This window comes from Cynocephalus volans, chromosome 6 (assembly GCF_027409185.1).
Source record: "Cynocephalus volans isolate mCynVol1 chromosome 6, mCynVol1.pri, whole genome shotgun sequence".
Lineage (NCBI taxonomy): Eukaryota > Metazoa > Chordata > Mammalia > Dermoptera > Cynocephalidae > Cynocephalus > Cynocephalus volans.
Genome location: NC_084465.1, coordinates 163,153,624 through 163,173,798, shown reverse-complemented (window position 1 = coordinate 163,173,798; position 20,175 = coordinate 163,153,624). Strand labels below are relative to the sequence as shown.

The 20,175-nt window shown below is 44.0% G+C and overlaps 1 pseudogene; it reads right to left on the bottom strand.

The window, feature by feature from the left end:
- Positions 1 to 557: 557 nt before the first annotated feature.
- The window catches only part of LOC134381128 (F-box/WD repeat-containing protein 12-like), a 36,534-nt pseudogene continuing 16,916 nt past the window's right edge, over positions 558 to 20,175 (bottom strand).

Here is a 20,175-nt window from a genome sequence, read left to right as displayed (position 1 = left end):
ATTTCTATGTACTTGTATAATTTCCAGAGTTTTGCTTGTTGTTGATTTCTAGTTTTAATCCATTGTGGTCTGCAAAAATACTTGAAATGATTTCAATTTTTAAAAATTTATTGAGGCTTGATTTGTGGCCTAGCATGTGATCTATTCTGGAGACTGTTCTGTGAACTGGTGAGAAGTATGTATACTCTGTAGTGGCTGGATGAAATGTTCTGTAGATATCTGGAAAGTCCAATTGGTCTAAAGTGTGGTTTAAATCCTGTGTTTCTCTATTGACTTGTTGCCTAGATGATCTGTCCAATTTTGAGAGAGGGGTGTTTAGGTCCCCTACTATTACAGTATTGGGGTCTACCTCTTTCAATTACTGTCTTTTTAAATTTCATTTTCCTTGTCTGAAAAACAGAGACAATCATACCCATTTTGTTCACTTGTGAGGATTTAAAAGTAAAGTCACACAGCACAGTGCTTGGCACACACTAGGCACCCAAGAATTACTAATTCCTGCCCCAATGCTGGTAACATCATTCCAGTTTCTGCATGTGTTCAAATTGAGACCCTTTTCACTTGGTACCACCCTTTGAGCCATGCTGCACCTTGAAGCAGTATGACCTCAGGCTACTCTCCATGTTATTGGTTTCCATGCCTACAATGCTCATGCCGTCGCTTTCCACATGGGTAAATTTACTGCAAAGAGAAGGGGCATGCTGGGTGTTAATCTGAGAAAAGGACAAGAACTTAAGTAGTTAAAGCCTTTACATGCAGGTGGAACTCAGCCTCCTGTGCCGTCTCCCACCCAGTCCACCCCATCTGGCCCCATTTCTATCTCTTGCTTACTCTGGGCATTGATTTGAGGACCTAAATTCATTTGTAACAATTAGCAAATATCGCATTCTTAAGTGGGAATATCAGTTCTGGGCCCTCCTCAGAAGAGCTCCTGAATCACAATGATTCCAGCTATTCTAGAAACTTCTCCTGATATAGGAGGAGGGGCACCTAATCCAATCTGGGCAAATCTGAGTCATTTCCCCAGAATTTAGAATTAATATATCACTTCCTGATCACTCTCATTGCTATCTTGAATGAAAGAAATGTAGGCACAAGAGCTAATGAGTGTGGACATTTTCCACAAGGTCAAAGTCAGGGTTCAGCTGAGCTTTGCTGTGTGCTCTCTGTGAGACCTTGGACAAAATATCCATATCTGTATGTTTCTGTTTTATCTGTAAAACATGGGTGATGCCAACTGCATGTGTAGTTTTTGCACATTACAGGAGACAATGTATGTTATGCATAGCTACAGCCAACATCTTTAGAGGAAGAGGAAACAGAATCTAAGCAGTGCTTGCCTTGGGTCCCATTAGGAAGGGAGAGGCTGGGCTTATGATAGTAGGTCTTATTAACATCCTTTCCAACATTTCCTTAGAAAACACTGCTTGGTAGGCCATGTAAGGTCATTTTACAGGCAAAGTGAAGGAAAACAGCCAATTACCTGTCCCATCTGTGGGATCCCCCAAGCAAATGATAGCAGCTCTTGAGGATGGGATATTTCTTTTCTTTGTTCCACACATAGACTCGCAAAGAGAAGTCAAGGGAAGAGGTGATGACTTGGTTTGGGTCCTTGAAACGAAAAGTCAAGTAAGTGTGGATGTGGACTCCGGAAGGCAGAAAGCCACGACATGGGCAGGGGCACCACACTCACCACCCACGTAGATGTGATGGGCTTCTGGTGGTCTTGGAAGGCAGCCAGCTTCAAGCTGTGAATGGTGAACAGCACCAGCTTTGCGCCAGAGACCAGCAGGATCACCTGTGAGCCATGGTCCTTCATGAGGTGGGAGGCACCATGGTGTCTGGGAAGAGGAAACTGATGATCTGTTGCACTTTTTGAAATAAAGACACAGAAATTGGCTTCTCTGGAATAGACATATGCCTAACCTAAGATGATGTAGTACATTGAAAAGAGCAATAGTTTTGCAGTTAGACCTGCATTCACTCCTGACCCATGCATTCACGACCCTATATCTCCAGTTCATCAGCTCTAAAATACTGATTACAACACCTTAATTACAGGTGATAGTAAAGATTCAGTGCCACATGCTCGTGGAAGTGACCAGCAGAGTATCTGGCATGTAGTACCTGCAGGGAATGAGGTGCCCTTCCTTCTACCCTTTCTCATCTATGACAGGATGATATAAGAAACGGCCACTTAAGAACTATATGACATTTATGGCATCTGCCAAAAACAATTGAAGATACTATATTTTATATGGTATAACATTCCTTTTTACCAGGAAAAAAATGACCTCTTCTGAAGAATTCATGTGTTCTCTCATATCAGACAAGGGGTTATATTACACATTTTGTTTCTCTTTTTTCCTTGGCTGCCAGGAAGCTCAGAGTCAAATTTATGGTCAAATAATGATATGAAAACAAACATAATACAAAAGAAAAAATGCTAAGGACCATCGGGAAGGCCTGTCAGGGTGACGCAGGGTTTGGGACATAGATAAGGAGACAGTGTGAAGAGGGCTGTGGGTCTTATTTTCCTTCTGGACTAGAAGCTCCTTAGGGAAGAGATAGTCATGGCTGGTGTTCATGTTTGTGGGCACTCAGTGCCCAAACAGGGCCTTTGACAAAGCCAGGAAAAGAGGCAGGAATGAGTAAAAGCAGGAAGATCAGTAAGGAGAAGTGAGACTCTAAGAGTCGGCATTTAATGTCTGAATCCCAGGCTGTCCAGAGGGCCCGACACGTAGTAAGTGCTCAGTTGCTCAACCAGCACATAAAATTGCAAACAACACCACCTTCGAGGGGCCACTATATCCCTCTATATCCTGAGAGGAAAAAGAAAGTGTCCCAGAGGAAACATGAGCAACCTGTGCTGGAAGAATCATACTATGATGGCAGTGACATGCAGACCCGCCGGCACCAGCACAGGGACCCTCACCCAGAATGTTCACTCTGTCCCTGGACTTCTTGGCCCTTAGCTCATAGGTAGTGACAACCAGCTGCATGCCCTTGTCATTTCTGTGCATCATGATCAGCCTGGCCAACACGTCAGGGGCCCAGCAGGCTCTGGAACTCAGCAAGACGGGGAGGGTGGTGGAGACAGGAGGCTCGTCTTCCAACGGGTGCAGCAAGGAGTGAGTGTAGAACACCTGGGGAAACGTACCTGCATGGGTCACATTGCAGGTGAGGGAGGGGGCTTCGCAGGCCCAGGAGCACTTGGAAACACCCTTCCCCACCCCTAAGGGACCTAGCCTAGGAATCGGGCTCTGCCCCCACCTCTAACCCCACCCCTGCCCTACTTGGCCCCACAGGGCAGCCATGCCACTTGTGGATCCTCCTTTCCAACTATTCATAGACCAGGGGCTTTTCAAGGCTAATCCCAGCCCACGTCTGGCCCCGCTGGTAGGCCAGGTGCAGTGAGGTCGGTGTGACGGATGAATCAAATAAACAGCATTTTTCTGGTTTTGAACTGCTTGGTCACTGTTTTGCTGTTGCCTCCAAATACACAGCATATTCCTTTCCCATCACCATATGCCTCCCCTAGGGGCCCTGGCACTGCATTTTCAGAGGGTGGCCTCTCTACATATGGCTGCTCTTCCCTGACCACTCGCCTGCCCAGATACCAGGTCCCGGGGCTCTTCTGTGATCAGTTTCTCTCTCTGTCTTCCTTCTTCCAAAAGACCATCACTAGGAGTTTGCCTTATACTCTAGTCTAACTCCTAATTCAGACCTTGGCACTCAACAGGTACCTTATCCTTAGCAGATGACTGGATGTCCCTGTGCCCACGAGTTATCAGGACTCTCACACAACCCTATGCAGAAGGCACAGCGAAGCGCTGGGCTTTCCTTTGCCAGGCACCGGATGCCCTCTCCACGTGTCAGCATCCCCTCCATGCCTTCCCCTCACTCTCATTCTCACTGACGCTCTGTCCTCAGATCACCAAACAAACAGCTCTTGAACGATTTCCACTGGGATGTCCCTAAGGCCCTAACCTGTTCACAACTAAACTTTACCCTCCCCAGCCTGGGTGCCAGCCCCTTTCAGCTCACAGGCAACACAGCAGCCTGGACAGAGCAGAGGCTACAGGGGCAGGAGCCCTGAGGACAGACTCAACAGTGGCCTTGAGCTTCCTGCATAATGGAGGTAAGTGCCAGCAGAGAGGACACTACTGCTGGGAACAGACCCCGACAAGAACTGGTGTGGCTCATGATGAGCAACACTTGACCTGGGTGCCCTCAACCAGCTGCACGGCTTGGTCCTAACATGCATCCCACAACCTTGGGGTTCCAGACCCTCCGTCTTCCTCACATGCTGGCTCCCTAGGAAAGGGCTCCGCAGACACTGACCTTTGAGCCCAGGTCTGAGTTCTGTGTAGAGACAAACACCCACTCTCGGCCAGGAGAGCAGATGAGGGTCATGGAGTTACTGGGAAACACAGACACCTTGGAGACCACCTGCAGCTGAGGCACTGTCGGTGTGTAGAGGGTCCCTTCAACACAGGCCACCTGCAACAGAAAGCAGCCAAAACAAAGCCGCAGCCAGGACACCGGCTAAGTAGGAAGCACCATCCCCTTCTGGGTGGTGTTTCCTCGCCTGAAGGATGGAGACGGTAACTGCTAAACTGCCTCCCTTACAGAGTGCCAGTTAGCTTTAAGTCATGTCTTAGAATATTTTTTCAAATACACAGGCAAAAATGAATATGCTCAAACAGCATATAAGTCTTCACAGCAAAAGCCATTATCCCTTTCCTGCAAAAGTCTGGCATGTGACCATCCAGGGCCCTTTCTAGCCATTGGCATATGGCACACTGGGTCACCGCTGGAGTGCCATTCTGCAACCTGCCTTTTAGGTTTTATACATAAAATATTCCTTGGAAATCTTTCCACATTCATGGACAGTTTCGTGCAACTTTTTGCTTCCTCTCATACTGATGGAAATTTCAGTTGTTTGCAAATCTTGTTACTCCGAAGAATGACTGCTGCAGTGGGCATCCTGCAGGTGACCCTGTGCACAGATGCCAGCACTTCTTCACAGCAGATCCCTGAGACAGGCATCACTGGCATCACTATGCATATTTAAAACTTTTAACAGAGAAAAAAAAACTTTCCAAAAAGCTTCAAACTATATTCCTATTTACCATGTATAAAAATACCTGCTTCTCCTCATCCAAATTACTATAATATTAATCTTTAAAAGTTTGCTCATCTGGTAGGTGAAAAGTCTCATTTCAATGTCACTCTCTTGATGACTAGGTTATGTTTATGGCTTTACATATTATTGGCCATTTGTACTTTTTTCTATGAATTGACTATTCATATCATTACTTATTTTTCTATTGGCTTTCTACTCTTTATATGGTCTGACATAAACCCTTGGTTAAATAAGTGTTTTTTCATAACTTTTCATGTGTCTTGATTTTATAAATACCGTCTTTTATGATTCAGATATTTTTAACTTTTTAAGTAAATCAAATCTGCATATATTTTCCTGATCCCGGTTTTGTCTTGCTTAGCAAGGCCTTGTACATCTCAGATTGATTTTTTTGGGGGGGCTGGCCAGTATGGGGATTCTAACCCTTGACCTTGCTGTTGTTAAAACACGATGCTGTAACCAACTGAGCTAACCGGCCAGCCCTTTCAGACTGATTTTTAAAACCACTTGTATATTGTTCAGAAAATTTTATAACATTACCTTTTACATTCAGTTTCTTAATTATTCTAAATTATTTTTATAAATGGATTGATATAGAGTAGCTTACTTTTGCTTTCCTAACAGCCAAGTGTCCCATTTCTTGAATAGTTTGCCCTTTACCTACTCTTTTAGAAGACCATCTTAAAACACTCACACAAACAAACACAAAAACAAAAAGATAAATAATTAAATAAAAGACTACCTTTGCCACAGACATTTACACGTGGAATCCATTCTGGACTTTCTGTTCTATATATATAGAAACACCTGTTACTACTGTCCAAGACAACACAAATATTTCAAAACACACAGGAAATGGCAGGCAACACTGAAACAAAGTTAAACAGTAAGAAAGAAAGAAAATATTTTAGCAGATGAAAATATTACTCCAAAGAACAACCAAGAAAACAGATCTGTAGCCACACTCCAATATGAATTAAGTGCCACAATATTTACATCTACAAAAAGTATTTGCAGATCTGAAAGAACACCCTAAATCAGAAAGTCAACCCTCAGCCTTTCCTGCGCCCCGGCCGTCTTGGCAGCTGCTCTTGGCTGGAGGCCGTCGCACGCCTGAGGCAGGCAGATCACGGCCACAACAGAAACAGAAAGCTCCCTGGAGCTGATCAACTCTAGGCTCCAACTTGTTATAAAAAGTGGAAAGTACCTGCTGGGGTACAGGCAGAGGCTGAAGATGATCCGACAAGACAAAGCAAAACTGGTCGTCCTTGCCAAGAGCTGCCCGCCTTGAGGAAATACAAAATAGAGCACTACGCCATGTTGGCCACAACAGTGTTCATGACACTCTGGAGCGTGCACACGGGCCGTCACTGATCCTGGTGGTTCTGACACCGTTAGAAGCATGCCAGAGGAGACTGGAGAAAGAAAACTACGCAAAATTTTTCTTTACTAAAACTGGCCAGAACTTGTTTTAGAAAGAAAAAGAAAAACATTCAACACTCAGAACTGAAATGGACAAAAAACAAAATAAAAAACTAAGAAGATATGAAATAAGAGTTAAAATTATTTCAGGAAAGATATTAAATAAAGTTATCTTAAAAATGAAGATTAACGAAGGAGGAATTGGTAAAAGGACATGAAAATCAACTACATTATATGTTGATAAATTGAAAAGAAAATGAAGATGAACAAGTCTAAGGGAGAATATTACTGAACAGATAAGAAGGACACTAGAGACAGAAATAAAAACAGACAAGAGAACAAAGCGAAATAAAGAGCTGAAAAGAATCAGAGAAAAAAGCGACAGAGCAGACAGGCAAAGAAGATACAGTAAACACAAAGTGAAGTTCCTAAGGAGGAAAAGTTAAACAGTTAAATTACACAATGAAACTAGAAATAAAAGAAGGCCTGAATCTACATACTGAAAGGGTTTATCATGTTCCTGGAAAAACTGACCCAGATGATGACCTTAGACATATTGTAATAAAACTACTAAAGTTTATTTTTTATTTTATATATTTATCTGTTTATTTGCGGCTGGCTGGTAAAGGGATCTGAACGCTTGACCCTGGTGTTACCAGCGCTGTGCTCTAACCAAGGGGGCCAACCTGCCAGGCCCCAAAGTATTTTTTAAAAATTCTTCACTTCCTCAGTTAAAGCATCCAAATGCCTAACAAGGAAAACAAGTCAGGCTGGCATTGGACTTTTCAACAGAAACATACAAACTGAAATAATATTTTCATAAAATTCAAGAAAAGTGTGAGCCGCAGACCTTACGCCCCACCAAGCATCAAGGCTGTAGAAAAGCGGTTTTAAATCTATAAGAACTGACTTCACGAGCCCTTATACTGTCCGCACCGCGCTTCCTCAGGAATCTAGTAGAGGATGATCTTCCTCAAACCAGGAGACGACAAGGAAAAGTTCACCAAAAGAACTAAGTACATTAAACTGTAGACCAAAGAGTTAAAAAAGAAAGTGGGGTGTGGCTGGGGAAGGGAAGAACAGCAAGTAAATGTTTCATGTTCTCACCACAGTAGAAATGATGCATTTTTTAAAATGGGAAGAGAAGCAAGAAAGATCAAAATAGCACAGCTCAGTGACTGTCATGAGAGTAAAAACATACCATTTAAAGCCAATAAATAAAAGAGTACAAGCCTAATAAAAAAGAAAAGATTAAGGGTGCTCCAAAAAGTATTAAGATAAAGGAAACCATTACAACAAAAATACAAGGCTTCCTAATTAACAAAAGGTATCAGCACTCCTCCCCAATGCACACATGAAAAAGGGAATAAAATAGACACAGAGAAAGGAACTGAGTAAATACGCCACATCATACAGTGAACGTAGCATAAAATTAAATGCAAGGTTGAGATTAGGCACATAAGTAATATCATCTTAATAAGAAAATGGGTTGATTCACTTATTTAAAAGATTTTCAGGTTGGTTAACAAACAAGCAAACAACACAACATCTCTGTACTACATTCAAGAGGCCCATTCAAGACAGAAAGGCCAGTGTGGGAGGGGAAGAGGACCAGACAAACGCAATCAGTGAGAGGACAGGTGTATGATCCTGGACCAGAAAAGGCTGCATTCAGGTCCAAAGCATGAAATGAAATAATAAAGACACTTTACCAAGGTAAAGGCTGTAATTCACCATGAAAAAATAATAGTTATGTGGAGGAAAATGAAGGAGAACACCTGTTAAAGATGGAGACACTCTTGCTCTCCTGTATTTTGCCCATCTCAGCAGGATGTGAATACACTGTGTCAGCAAGATTTTGCAAGGCTTAACCGCAAGCCACAGATTTCCTACTGAGTTACCTAGGAGGTGGAGAGGTGATGGGAGGGGTTTGCAGCTGGCTGAAAAATATATAATACCTGCTTTCTCCCAATAAATTTGCTTAGTGCGTGCACTAGGCCCCAGAACTTTGTGTCTGGTCTGTGGCTGACCACCTCCCCAGGCGGCAGCCCCAAGCTCAAGGCGTGCTTTGAGCAACTCACCTTCCTGCACTCTCTTGGCAGGGCTGCATGTGGCCCTGCTCCCTGAGGGACTCCTGCCAGAGGCTACGTGTAGTCCTGCCTCCTGAGACCCCCAGGACCAAGAGAAAGGCACAGTTATGAACACCTATGAATCAAAGAAACACCTCAGTCACCTTTACAAAAAAGCAAGCCCAAGGAGAAATAGAGTGAAATACATCAATAACACCTAATATTTAAGTATTTATTACTAATATTATTAAAGAAAAATAATTAATAGTGACAATACTGCTCTCAGTCTAAGACGGGTCAAGTAAACAAAAAGCAAATAAATATAAGACCTAAACAATCTAATTAGTAATAACTACACTTGGACCTTTGCACCCTAATAATAGAGAACACACCTCCCTTGCAAGTACACATGGGACAGTCACAAAAATTGAATACACAGTCCAGTTACAAAGAAGCCTCAATAGGTTCTACAAGGGAAAGTAATATGAACGTTCTCTGATCACAATGACAGAAAACTATAAATCAAGAACAATATTGAAACAAAATAGACAAGGCACTAGCTAATCACAGAAAAAATGGGAGAAAGCACACATACTCATACGTAAAAACGAACTGAAAAAGGGCAAATACACAGTTGCAGAAAATATAAAGAAAAAAACCTCAAGAAACTGTTTTAGACAAATGTATGCATAAAAAATTGACAACTGAGATACGCTGGACAACTTCCTAGAAAAATACAACATATCAAAACTGATACCAGCAGAGGCAGAAAAGCTCAAGCAGACCAATTTCCATAGAAGACAAAGAGAAAACTGCTTAAAAACTACCCCACAAAAAGGCATCCAGCACCAGACAATGTAAAAGATGAATTCTACCAATTGAAAAACTAGATAATCCCTGTGCAACTTAAACAGTTGCAGGGCATTTAAAAAAGAAAAAAGAAAAGAAAAATCTTCAGATTCCTTTTATGAACAAAGTATAGCCTTCATATGTAAATCTGACAAAGAAAGCACAAAACCAAAAAACTATAGACCATTCTCACTTATATAGATCCTCTTCCAAGCTCACTCAGGTGGCTGCAGAATGGAGGTATTTTTGCTGGCTGTTGGCCAGGGACTGCTCTTCTCAGTGCCTAGGCCACCCTTGGGTCCTTGCCAAAGGCCTTCTCACAGCTTCTCCCACAACATCGCAGCCAGCAGTGCATTCACACTGACTCCTCCTCAGGCTGCGAATTGGAATTCCTGTTCGGCTAGCAGCCAGGGAACATGGTCTGCCTTGAAGGGGTTGTGTAATTAGACTGGGCCCACCCAGATCATTTCTGTTTAGCCCTATATGAGAAATTTCTCATAATGTTTGTTGATTTAACCATATGTCCCTGTAATTCTATAAATTTTGCTCTATAAATTTTTAGGCCATATTTTGAGGTACATCCAAAATTAGACTGTTATATCTTCCTGAACATTTGATCTAATTAGTATTATGAAATGTCCCCTAATATCCAGTAATGATTTTTATCTTAAAGTCTCCTTGATCTGATATTAATAGGCGTATCAGCTTTCTTTTGATTAGCATCTCCAGGATACTAAGCAATGGATCATTTCCCACACTTTTAATTCCAACCTTCCTTACATGTTATGTTTTATATTAGTCTTGTTTTTGTTTCCTAGGGCTGCTGTAACAAAAGACCACAAACTGCATGGCTTAAAACAACAAAATTATTCCCTTACAGTTCTGGAGCCTAGAAGTCTGAAATCAAGGTGTAAGCCGGGCTGCACCCTCTCTGAAGGCCGTAGGCTGTCCCTGGCTCACAGTAGTGTCACTGCAGTCTCTGCCTGTCCTCACATGGCCCTCTCCCCTGTGCGTCTGTGTCCTTTCCTCTTCTTGTAAGGATACCAGTCATTGGATTTAGGGCCCAACCTAATTTTAGGATGACTGCATCTTGAGATCTTTAACTAAATACATCTGCAAATATCCCATTTCCAAATAAGGCCACATTCTGAGGTTCTAGGTGGACGTGAACTTTCGGGAGGACACTATTCAACCCACCGCATTTACTATGTTGCCTTTCTAAAAATCTACTCTAAAATCTTTGCCTTTTAAGTGAGATATTTAGACCATTTATATTTAATTAATTACAGCTATAATGGGGGGTTATATATGCCATATTATTATAAGATTTATATTAATTCTGTCTGTTTTATGTTCCATTTCCTGCTTTTGGGGGGCTTCTTTAGGATTTTTTGCTTCTTTTGCCATTTGGTAATAAAGAGTCTGGCTCCATTTTTGATATCTGACTGCTGACAGCTTCCCAGCCCTGCCCTTCTCCCTGACCCACATTTGGGCAGGCTGGTGAGAAAGCCTGCACACTCCTTCCTTTGGCACTGGGTGGGAAGTTCAAACTAACAAGCCCTAGCCCACGCACCAGAACCCTCACCTCAGCCCCATCTCCTAATCACCATGAAAGCCAAAGCCTGTCGCCCCCCCCTTCCTGCTCTCCCAAGCCATTTTTGAACCTGTTTGGGTGCCTGTCCTGCTCTCCTCAGGAAAGGTTCACTATGTGGGCAATACACCTTTCCTACACTATTGGTGCATGTGTATAATCAGCGGTCTCCAAATCTGAGCCAAATTTGCAGAGAGGGGGATGGGGTGTGATCCCAACCTGTCCCCCACAGGGCAACCACAAGAAAACTGGTGAAGTGGTGCAGCAAGCAGTGTCTGGGTGATGCCCACCACACTTCTCTTGCACTGGCTTTTCAACTGGCTCTGCTGCTGGCTGGCATGAAGGCACCTGTGCTGTGCTGCTCTGCCATGCATTTGTAGAGTCCCACCAAGCCACCTTACAAATTTAACCAATCTAAGCTTCAATAACTGGCAGTCAGTGGCCTTAGATCATGTTCTTGGCTTGGACTCACCTGTGTGTCTCATATGGAATCATGTGTCTGGATTCCAGCATAAGCCGTGACTGTCACTAGGCTCAGAAGAACAGCTCTCACCCTGGTACCACTGGTTGTGTGTCTCACCTTGGCTCTGATCTCTGCTCTGTAGAGCACTCAGTGGAGAGGCTGATGCCCTGTGCAACATGTGGGCTTAGGCTCTAACTCCTGAAAGCAGGTGGCTCCCCTGAACCCCACAAAATGCCAATCCTGTTTCTGTTGCCTACTGTCTCCATGATAACAAAGATTCTGATTTCTAGGGTGATAGGCAAAAGCACCCATGGCACCCCAAGGCACAGACCCTTTGAAAAGCAGTGCCAATGCTTCCCCTCCTTCCCTTTACCATCCCCTTCCTAAAGGCTGGAGAATGGCATCACCCTGCTGGACGACTGTAAAACAGACCAACAAAGATTTGGGGTTCCACTGAGTGCCAGGCTTTTCAATATGCTAAAGACCTACTCCAGTCCCAGCTTAGGCCCGGGGCCCCGAAAGCCAGCAAGGTAACAATTGCCACAGACGGACCCTAATGCTGATGATAGTTGTTTGGGATTCTTTAGGGGGAGAAACTTATAAATACGAGCAGGGCAGAGAGGATCTTTCCCATTTGCTGAAGTATATCCAGTAACCACAAAAACAAGAAAAGGAAAAGAAAGAAGGAAGGAAAGAAAAACAAACGATTCGGGGGAGGAAACAAACACTGAGACAGATCTGTGAAGCACGCACTGGCCCTCTCAGCACCCACGTTGCAACAAAATCAACAAGTTTTAGGCCTTTGTGGGTTCTGGGGGCCACACATTCCTCATTTACAAACTTATCTAGGCCTGTTTGTGACGTTACCCACAAATCAGCCCATTCTAAATGCTGCTTTTTATCCCGAAAGCCTCTAGCAACTGTCCGAGTTACATCACAGCAGGCATCCTGTTAGTGCCCCAGAGACTCATTCCCCGTGGAGGCTTCAGCAACCTCCTCTCAAGCCTCCTTCAGTCTCTGGAACACCCACGATGGCCGTGAGCTGCTCATGGGCTTCTGGTGCCAAAAAACTGCCCTTCTTGTCCCCACACTCTCCACCATCCGCGTGAACACTGCTGGCCGCAGCTGGGTCCTCCTGGTGAAAGAGACTCTCACAGCTCCTGAGCCTGTGACTCTGCACCCAGCTGCACACTGTGGCTGGGGTCACGCAGAAGCCTCCTCGCTAAACGTAAATGACATCTTCAGGATGACAGCAGACCTGGGCCATCCGGAGTATTCCCTGCATTCCCCTCATAGGGGGAAGCAGCTTCCCGTTGTGCTCAGACCCTCACCAGATACAAGGGCACTGGACGAAGCCACCACTCTCCAGGACCCACTGGCTACCCGAGAGGTTCCTTGAGAACACCTGAGTAAACTAGAATGGGCATTCACATGTTTTCTGGATGGCACTGCCACCCCTGCACTGAAGGGCTGCTGCTGTCCATCCCTGTGGTGCAATGTCCCTGATAAAGGGTGGGACCCAAAGCTCGGCACAGATGGCTGCACTTTACCGTAGCCCTCAGTGCCCTGGCCCGCAGTCCGCCCATCTGCACATGTTTACAAACCCTTGGGCCACTGCCAAATGTCTGCCTGTGTGGCCGACCAACGGCCAAAAAAGCAATTCCTCATCCAGGGTTTCCCTCCTGGGGGTAAAGACCTCGGGGAATCGCTTGCCTCCCAGATACCCAAAATATAAACCAAGGTTACTCATGTCTCTGCACATACTTAAGACACTCCTTATACTCTATATACAATCAGACATTAAAGAGAGAGACAAAAGTATTTCACTTCTCAAAACACAAAATGGGCTCTTGAACAAGTCTTTCAATGGGACTTTCACTTCAGTTATCAGCCTTAGAACACAGGCCTCCCAGAGTACCCTAATTGACAGAGTTTGGACGTGTTGTCCCCCAAAACTCATGCAGAAATCTGATCCCCAATGTGACAGTGTTGGAAGCTGTTTGAGTCATGAGGGCAGATCCCTTATGAGTGGATTGATGCTCTCCCTGGGGGAGGGAGTAATGAGTGAGTTCTCGCTCTATTAGTTCCCTCAAGAGTTGTTTAAAAGACCCTGGCACCTCCTCTCTCTCTTGCTTCCTCTCGCCATGGGATCTGCTTGTACCCACCAGCTGCTGCCACTTTCCACCGTGAGTAGAAGCAGCCTGAGGCCCGTGCCAGATGCAGCTGTCCCAGAATCATAAGCCAAATAAGCCTCTGTTCTTCATACACTACTCAGTCGCAGGTATTTCTATTATAGCAACACAAAATGGACTGATACACTAACCGTTTGCTTCCACAAGTTCAAATTCAGTTACACAAAACATGCACATTTCAGTCATTAAACACTGGGATGAGTATAACAGTCTGGCTCAGTTTTTGATGTTTGCTGACATTTAACCCCACCCGCTCTGTTCTGCTTCTGCTCCATGTCAGGACAAGCTGATGAGAAAGGAAGTTTCAAACCACATCAACACTGGCCCAGGTGGCCACCCTCACCCCAGCCCCACCCCCTGGCCACCAGAAAAGCCCATGCCGGTCCCTCCTCCTCACACTCTCAAGCCATTTCCAGACCTGCCTTGAAATCCTAAACAAACTTTGGGTCGGGTTAACTCTGCCCCCATGGGGCACCCATCAGACATATTTGCTGTCCTCTTATGATTTAGAGCTAGCTATATGCTCTTCCGCTAATCTTTTGGAGTTAACACTACAGATTATGGTATGCAATCTTAACTTACCAATACTATACTATTTTTTTTTTTTTTTGGACTGGTAAGGGGATTGCAACCCCCTGACACGGTGTTGTCTGCACCAGGCTCAGCCAGTGAGCACAGCGGCCATCCCTATATAAGATCCAAACCCACAGCCTTGGCACTACCTGCGCCGCACTCTCCCGAGTGAGCCACGGGGCCAGCCCACAATACTATACTATTAAACGGCACATTTAATCTTTCTAGACAATTCAAGGATCTCATAACCTTCTAACTTAAATGCAAATGCCATGCACTTTATTTCCATATATAGTTTAAAGTCCACAAGACATTGTTCACTGCTTTTTTACAAAGACAGGATTCACTTAGATTTCTTTTATTGACCATTGCTGTTGCTCTTCAAGCTTTGCTGACTTGATGAAATTTCATCTTTGATCACTTTTTTCCTCCCTGAATAAGTCCCATTAGTTTTGGGGTTTTTGTTTGTTTGTTTAGTGGTAGTGGTTGTTTGGTACAAATTCTCCATTTTTTTCCTGAAAAAAATCTTTGTTTTACTATCATCCTTTAAAAACTTTTCTAGTTATATGGAATATACTAAAAAGCATATGTACTTCACAGGGCCTGGTTTTCCAAAGCCTTGCAGTTTCAAATATTGACCTTGCAAGGACAGGAAATTTCCCTCAGGCTATAAGTCTCTGTTGCAAGATAAGGATTGTAGCACAGCAGGTTGCTGGCTCAAAGACAGACTAGTTACTGATTGTTATGTAAAGATACTGGGAAATTGCTGTTAAGGAATGTTTGCTAAGATCAAACTGTTGTTGATAGGACCATTAATTGCGTTACTGGAATGTCATCTGGCTTGTTTCACTGAAAGTTACCAGCCTATGCTGTTAAACTATAACCCCACCTATGTTCTCTTCCTGTAACTTCCTGGTTTGGAAAATAAATGCAGGAAGAGAACCCCAATTCAGGGTTAATTTCCTGAGGAAGGGATCCCTCTTGCTTGAGGGTTCCAGTGGGAGATTAACCACTTTGGGGCCTCTCACTGCTTGGAAGAGATGGGCTTTGAGTAATCCTTTGCATCTCCGTCACCCAGGGGAAGTGGGGTGACAAACCCATGGGGGGCAAAGCAACACAAAGCAACATGGTTATAGAATCCTTGGTTGGCAGTTCTATCTTTTAAGATATTCCATTGTCATTTAGCTTCCACTGTTGCTGTTAAGAAGTCAGTCTTGAAGGTAATTTGATCTCCTCTGGCTTGTATTAGGATTTTTCTTAGTCTTCAGGTATCTCAATCCACTCTGACAGGTTCATATGCAGGTTTATTTTTATTTACTCTGCTTGGGGTTGTAGGTCTTCTTGATTCCATGCATTAATTTCCTTACTCTGCTTTGGAAAAGTATCTGCTATTATCTCTTCAAAAGTTTCTTCTGCCCCATTCACTCCTCCTCTACCCCTAGGATATCAGTTAAACAAATACTGGAACTTTCTGTGGGTCCTTTATAGCCTTGTGGACCCCAGGCAGCATCAGTATTACCTAGAAGCTTGATAGAGTCAGAATCTCAGGCATCCCCAGGGACCTACTGAATCAGAATCTGCACTTAAACAAGATCTCCAGGTGATCAGATGCCCACTAGCACCTGAGCTCTGGCCTATTTCTCTTACTCTCTCATCCACATTTAATGTTCTTCGTATCATTCTAGACAGTTTCTTTTGCTTTCTCGTCCAGTTCACTAATTCACTTTTACATTCTTAACTTTTTAATTGATATGTAACACACATATGTAAAACTGCACAAAACAAAGTGTAGAGCTCAGTAAATTATTACAGAGCAAGTATTCATGTCACCACCCAAGTTAAGAAATAGCTAAATTGCCAGTAGCTCAAAAGCTCCCCTTGCCCCACACCCAGTCACTGTGTGGTTCAATTGTCTACCCTGCCATTAAATTCACCCATTGAGTTCTTAACCATTGTTACTGAATTTTCCTATTCTAGAATTTCTACTTGGTTATTTTCTAAATCTATTATGTCATGTTTTATATCCATAAGTTCTCTGCTGAAATTTACCTCCCTGAACATAGCAACCATAGGTGTTTTAATGTCTGTGTCTAATATCTATAACGTCTGAAGCCCCTGTGGTTCTCTTTATATTGTCTACTATTTCTCCTGCCAGTTCTAGCTCATATTATCTTACCTCTTCCTATGCCTAGCTTTAAGTAGAAATAATGTGAGGCATAGAGTGATGTTATCTTTCTCCAAAATGGGTTTTTGTTCACTCCTACCAGGTGATCAGGGGTGCTGAGCCACAGCCTATGCAAGGGCTGGTTGACCCACAGCCTACCCTTACCCTTAGGTTGCAACACTTGCTAATCCCACCCAGTGCATGAGGATTCACAGGCTTGCCATACTTGGTGGCCTTGGCTTTGGTCCCCTAGGCTGTCAAAGTTCTGCTCAGTCTCTCAAATGCCTTGGAGTAAATATTCCCAAGGCAAAAATAGCCCCCAGTGATGGGGTCACCACTGTGATCCCATCTCCTAAATCTCGCCCTAGAAGTTGTTTTTTTTTTTTTTTAGCTCTCTCACATTATCAAGTGGATGATACATACACTGTCTGTGTGTGGATACATTTTCCCTCATTTTTCTTAGTTGTCCCTCACAAACAGTGTGAATTCCATGGCCTGCCATTCCCAAAGGAGAATCGTAGTGGTTTCTTCTTCATCTGTACAATAACATTCTCAAATTTCTCTGGGAGCTATTAATTACACTTATTCTAAAGTCTTTAAACAACTTACAGGAACGCCGACGAGAACTCACTTCATCCTCATGGCCTTCAGAGCTCTGGCTTCAATAGTTACAATCTTTCCCCTGCACAGGTTGCTTGGCAAATGAGAAAGGGAAGGAACAGAATGCTATGCTTGTTTAAGATAAGGGGAATGATGCCAGCAACCCCAGGGATAAGCAAGAGGAGGCTGCGAGGTGCCGGGGAATCTTCTCCTTCTGCAGCCTCTCTCTCTTTGGCATGGCTCCGCTTTTGTCCCTAAGTACCTTATAAGCTCCAACTCCTTTCCCCCAAAACTCCCCAGGGTTGTGGAGAAAGGAGCTGCACAGCACTGGGATCGAGAGTCCATCCAATCCATTCCCTGTAAGTAATCACCCGCCAATGATGATAATCAGAATAATAAACTACTTGTAAGCCATAGGGAGCTGCTTGCTTCACTCTGCAGTCTCAGGATACCTTCTCAGTTTGGTGAGCATTATACTGTTAGCTCATACTCAGACAACTATAAAGTTGTTTATATTAAATGTTTCATTAGGTCCTACTTTGTTTGCTGAGCTAAGTTCCTCTCTGTTTTGTTTTTGAAACATTACACTGTTCTTGGATATCTACTCATCTGTTTATTTAGAAACAGCAGCTTGCCCATAATTCCAAATACCCTCGTCCCCACAAGTAGATGACACTGTCTTTAGATGAGAGCTACTTCCTAGATCTGTCATCTTAAACACCACCTTCACTGTGTTTCTGAACGGTCAAATGCTTTCCAATGTCATCTTTACATTAAATGTCCCAGCAACTCAAGTCTTTCACTGTCTTGGGTAAATGTTCACATTCTGTCAAACATGTCTCAGCTTTTCCTGAGTTGGGCCTTAGCAAGGACTTGAAAAACAGGAACAAATGGTAAAAATGCAGTAGTAAGAAGAAACTTCAGGTAGAAGAAAGACTATAAAGAAAGAAAGACTATAAAGGAGACAGGAAAGCAGGGGCACATGGACAAAAACCCTGAGGGAGCCCATAGAGGTGGATCTCACTGTGAAAGAAAGGGAGAGGCTACCCAGTTGGGGCCACATACAAAGGCTACTGCTGCATGCTAGGGCTGAAGGCCAGAACAAGGCATCTTCACTCTACGATGCAGGCAAGGAGGAGCCGGGGAACCCAAAGAGGAGAGTGACATGGTCTGCTGTGGAGAGGGCCTGGCTCAAGTCTCATCCATCATAGTAGTCATATTGCCAGTGTGCACAAACCTTAGGAGAAGGCTAGGACCTGCAACGGTGCCTAAGAACCAGTCACTCACCAGCAGGAAGGGGCCCTCTGGATGTCACAGGCCTCCATCGCAGATGAGAATGTCGGCAGACAGAAGGAGGCCCCCTCCCACCCATTCTCTGTTTTCCACACTTTGATCAATCCCCACTTGTCCATGGTGACAAACAGCTGCAGCTGAGGGTAAGTCACCAAATTCACCAGAGCAGCAGGCTTGACCAGATCTCTGTGCCCTGGGCAAAAACAAAATTAACATAACAACTTACACAGTGATCCATTTATTTCATAAACACATATTACTTTAATGCATTCAACCGACACACATTTATCTGTGTCTACTCTGTGCCAGGTTCCACAGTACACACCAAGAACGCAAAAGTGAAAAAGACATGACCTCACCTTACAGCACAGTAGGGAAAACAGAAGAGGAAGGTGTATCCTAGATATATGAAGAGTAATAACTTGCAAAGCACAGCTGGAGTGTCTGGAAAGACCTGCTGGAGGCTGGATAGCACTTACTAAGCCTAAGCGTGGGGTTGCGGCACACACAATGGCCCGACGTATCTGAAGCACTTTCGGCATTACCAAGGGTCCAGTGAAAAGGAAGGCAGGTGCAGGATGGACAGGGAGGCTGGATGCAAGCCTGATGCCATGCTCAAGAGCCAGGGCTGTGCACCGCTGCATCCTGCTCTCAGTCTACAGAGAACTTCCACAGGTACTGTCTCACTCTGTTCGCATGGTAGCCAGTATAACTGACAAGCAAACTCAGGCTTGTGGATGTGAATAAATACTTGACGTTGCACAGACGGTAGCTGCCCTGCTTTGAATACCTCCCCCTTTTCAGGGTGTGCACCAGCAGTGCTGCCATGGGCCAGCCCTGGCCAAAGCCTAGCCCCACACACAGTTCACTGATCCAGGGGAAAACAGCTGCCCCAAGTGGGATCCACTCCACGGTCTCCTGGGATTTATAAAATAGGAATGCAGAGGTAAAGAGCCTAGTGCCACTGAGTCAGGGCCTCGGGTGAACCACTGACTGCTGCTCCCCACTTCCCAGGCCTGCCATGGTTAGGTTGCTTCACAAATGGGGGTTATTATATCTTTTTTTACCATGGTTTATTATTTTTATCATGATCTCTTTTTCTAGTCATATCTTGATATTCCTCTATTAGTTTCTTTTTTTCTCCCTCAGTTGATTTCTGTTGCTCAAACAGTTAACGTGACTAGGACAGACCCCAGCACCAGGGACTGGGCTGATGGCAAGTGACTCTCAGAGAAACACAGAATATTTACAAGTGTTTAGTGGTACTGAAGTGGGCAAAAAGCAATGCAACTCTCCTCCTATGTCAGAATGGAAAAGCAGCAGCCAGTGAAAGAGAATGCTAGAACACGCTACTCAAATTCCTGCCTGTAGTCCTCAATTCCATGTGCCTCACAAGGGGAGGGAATCCCACACAGGTCATGAAACAGGAAAGTGGAGGCTGTAGGCGGAAGGATGTTTCTGCTGGCACCATATGCTGTGACACTAGAAGGAGACAATCTCAAACCTTAGACTTCTCCAGGGATCAGAGAACAAAGCATGGCGTGAGAAACCATGTCAGTAATCAATATAGATTCCAGTCAAAATGTGGAGTTGAATATTATAAGTACACATAAAATTAAGCAAATTTTTTAAAAGAAAGATAATTACTAACTTCTGGGAAACCAAAATGCTATAGGGGTGAAGGGGAAGGAATGGTAAAGATAATTTACTTCATGACTCAGCCGTGAAGTGCATTTACAAAATTTTAATAATATATACAATAAATGTTGACCTCAACAAAATCACAGTATAATTGTTTTGGGACAGGAAG